Source organism: Penaeus vannamei, chromosome 32, assembly GCF_042767895.1.
Source record: "Penaeus vannamei isolate JL-2024 chromosome 32, ASM4276789v1, whole genome shotgun sequence".
Taxonomy (NCBI): Eukaryota; Metazoa; Arthropoda; class Malacostraca; order Decapoda; family Penaeidae; genus Penaeus; species Penaeus vannamei.
In genome coordinates, this window is record NC_091580.1 from 21922425 (window position 1) to 21927119 (window position 4695).

Sequence of the window (4695 nt, forward strand, 5' to 3'; positions counted from 1 at the left end):
ATAAATGAACGTGTGTGGGTAGGATTGGGGGTGTCTGTGCCCCCGTCTGAGACTATCTGTATCTGTGAGCGGCTTGCAACTGCAAACGTACATCCATATGCACATCCATATGCACACGCACACACAGTAACACAAGTGTACGTGTATAAGTGGGATTGGAAGGTTCTATGTCGCTGTCTCTGTCAGTTTATATTTTGCCTGCGCCTGTGTTATGTCTGTATCTGTGAGCGTCTTGCGACTGCACACGTGCAACCATATGCACATTCATATGCCTATGCACACACAGCAACACAAGTAAACGTGTGTGGTTACGATCGGGGGTGCCTGTGCCCCATGTCTGAATCTGTCTGTGTACATGACTCTGTGAGCGCGTGCATGTATGTGTCAGCGTCTGCATGCGTGTGAATGTGTGCAAGCAAGCAGATAATAGGGTCGACAGCGTCCCTCACTCAGGCTTTGCTTGTCTGAGTACACTGATGTTGAGCTGACGTCTTGCAACCTCAGAAAACCTTCTGCAATACGTCAGCGTCGCCGTTTTTATGCTGTATCCGTGTGAAGGAGATTTTCGGATGAGGAGGAAGAACGTCGCATGAAAGAGAAGGAAAAGGAAGACGAAGAAGAGAAAGAAGGAAAAGGAAGGCGGAGAGGAGAAAGAAGGAAAAGGTAAACGAAGAGGAGAAAGGGGGAAACGGAAGACGGAGAGGAGAATGAAGGAAAAAGTAGGCAAAGAGGAGAAAGGAGGAAAAGGAAGACGGAAAGGAGAAAGAAGGAAGAGGAAGACGAAGAGGAGAAAGAATGAAGGGATATGGAGGAAAAAAGAACGAATAGATAGAAGAGGAAGAGGAAGAGGAGGATATAAATAAAGAATGAAAAGGAGAAACGAGACAAGCAGGAGGCGGAAAGGAAGAGATTAAGAAAATGAAGAACATAAATAGGAAAGAGAGAAAAGGAGAAAAGAAAGAAAAGAGAAGTAAAAGAGAGAGGCGTGGGAGGGAGCTAAGAAGAAGAGAGAAGAAAAAATGAAAGCAGTAAACGGAAAAGAGATAGGAGACAGAGAAAAAGAGGGGAAGTGTGAGGAGAATAAGAAGAGGGGAGGATTGAGGAGACGAAAAGAAGAGAGGGATGAAGAGAAATACAACAGGAGAGAGATAAGGAGAAGAAAAGGAGGAGAAACATGAAAAGAAGAAGAGGAGGAAGGGAGAGATGAGGAGAAACCGCGAAACGAAAAGAAAACACCAGAGGGTGAAACGATTAACAACGGAAATCAGAAAGCATCGCCGCCGGCCAGCTGGACTTCACGCCGTAACTAATAAACGTTTCCGAGATGTGATAAGTAGGGGAAAGTACACTCTGTAGTACAGTAAGGGGGAGAAAGTACTTACAATGAATCTAAAACCAGCATTTCAAACGAACTCGCACTTTACACTTACCCTTCACACTTAAATTCAAATACACTCAACACTTCACACTCAAATTCACTCACACTTCACACTCAAATTCAAATTCACTCACACTTCACATTTAAACTTCACTCACACTTCACACTCATATTCAAATTCACTCACACTTCACACTCAAACTTCACTCACACTTCACACTCAAACTTCACTCACACTTCACACTCAAATTCAAATTCACTCACTCTTCACTCTAACATCACATGAAAAAAATAAAAATAATGCCAATCTACCTGTTGATATACTTGCAAGTTGCTTCAAAATATAAAACAAAATAAAAATATTCATCAATTCACTCAATCAATCTTCACTTGTTTTTTTTTAGATAATGAAAACAAAAATGATGAAAATTAAAAAAAAATATCTTCCTATTGCAATCGACATTTTCATTTGCATTCCCTTGATGCATTTGTTTATGCAAGATCTGACATGTTTGCAATTGATTTTCCGCTCTCATTCTCACTGGTACAATCATAATCAACCGGTGCCACGCAATTCCTAATTCTTAGTTCTCTCTCTCTCTTTCTGTCTCTTACACACACACACACACACACACACACACACACACACACACACACACACACACACACACGCACACACACACACACACACATACACACACACACACACATTCACACATATATATATACATAGATATATATATATATATGTATATATATATATATATATATATATATATATTCATTTGTTTATCTATTTATCTATCTAATGTATATATGATAAATCATATATATATATATATATATATATATATATATATATATATATATATATATATATATATATATATATCACATATGCTATACACACACAAACACATACACACACACACACACACACACACACACACACACACACACACACACACATTCGCTTTTTATTCCCCTAATCCTAAAATCACGAAACTTCTTTAAAACTCATAAGGTGCTACACGGACTTAAATCACATAAAAAGCTACACATACCCCGTTTTTATTTCTCTATTTTTCTTTCTAAGAGGAGTCGCCGCGCCCGTAAAAAAGGTGGTGTGAATACGGAAAATATACCGTCTCATTACACTCGGTCATGACAGGCAAAAAAGTGCCCGTCTGCTGCAATCCCAAGGGTTAAAAAAGTGAAAAAAGGAATATCATGATCTTACTACATTATAACTGCATTCGCGATGATGGTAGTGGTGGTGATGACGATGGTGATCAGGATGATAAGAATGATGGAAAAAAAAGAATATTGACAATAACATTACTCCTACACCTACTACTATTACTACTACTACTACTACTACTACTACTACTACTACTACTACTACTACTACTACTACTACTACCACCACCACCACCACCACCACCACCACCACCACCACCACCACTACTACTACTACTACTACTACTACTACTACTACTACTACTACTGCTACCATTACTACTACTACTCCTACTACTACTACTACTACTACTACTATTACTACTACTACCACTACTACTATTACTACTACTACCACTACTACTACTACTACTACTACTATTACTACTACTCCTTCAACGACTACTACTACTACTACTACTACTACTCCTACTACTACTACTACCATTACTACTACTACCACTACTACTACTACCATTACTACTACTACCATTACTACTACTACCACTACTACTACTACCATTACTACTTCTACCACTACTACTCAAGGCTAGAAAAAAATCTTTCTGGGGCCGTAGATAAAATATTGACAATTTTCTGCACCGCGAGGACGACGGTGTAACATATTGTTTGCAAATAGTATAGAAATGTGTTTATGTATATGCATGAACGTCTTCATTATCAATAATATGTGAACGTAACTTTAACTATAAAGAATTTAGTAGTTACTTTTAATAACCTGCATATTCATGTTTTTTCACCTTTCTATCAACAATGATGATACTAGCTATTCAAATGGATCTTCAGAACCCAATTTCTGAAAACGAGAGAAGCGAAATTATAATAATAATGAGAAAAATATTTATCAATAGTATCAAAATAACTTTCTCAGATATGATGAAATAAAAAAAAAGAATCGAAATCAGTCACCGACACTGAATATGACCACGATTAAAAAGAAAAAAAAACGAAAAAAAAGGAAACAGTTCGACAGAGGCGACACGTAGCCGAGTGCAAGTCCAGAAGGATGACGAAAGGTGTCAGGTGTGTAAGGGCAAGTGCGTGACAGGTGTGTAAGCGTGGGAATCCCTGTGCACTCGGGGGGCGCGGGGGGTGGGGGGAGGGGATGAGAACCGCTACGATTTCTGTGAGAGTGAGAACAGTGTAATGTGAAATCAGAACGAAGGTGACAGAGTGCGAGGGAGCGAGGCGAGAAAAGGGTGTGGGAGTGAGGAGAGAGTGAGGCAACGTCACTCAAATTTGGAAATGAAGAAATGCGAAGGAATGAGGCGACCAAAGTCTCAAGTGTGAGGCAATGTTGCTGAAATAAAACAGCAAAGAAAAGAAAGAATAATTTTTAGTCGTTAAAAACACGATTTCTTTTAGCAAACATCATTCGTTAATAACATATGCTTTAGTTAAGGTGGCAAAACTCAAAATCAAAATTGAAAAGAAATCAATGACCTGTACAATATTCCAAGGCTAATTTCTGGAAGCCATCTCAAATTAAAATAAACACGCTCTTCGCACACAACATATGCACGGTTAGTCTAAGATAGCCAAGATTCGTTTATTTCTTATAATCATTCATTTAAAAGGAGGACCAAAGCTTATTTTAAGGTAACAACTCAATATCTATTGATAATACAGTCCTCGACTTAATCTACGACAACGTGACTAAACCAACCTGAAATAACAACAAAGGTGATAAGAATAATACAAATAGAAACTGTAATAAACAAAAAAATAATAATAACGACGAACAAACAACAAAAACATCATCAAGAACCATCCCTTGTTCACGAACTACTTGTCCCATTCCCAATATGGCTCGCAGGAATTCCAAGCCCGCCACCACAAACACACAAAGCAGTTCAGTCTTCGGGGGCGAGCAGGAAGACGCCAGTGAGTCACCTGAACAAGCAACGTTGTGGTAAACACGAGACAGAAAGCAAGCAGCACACAAGCACGAGGTTTTCAGTCCCGTGGTATGCTGGATACATTACGTAGTTCCCGCCGCCACCTGTTCCCTGCCGAACGGGTCATGCAATAATAATAATAATTAAAAAAAAAAATTA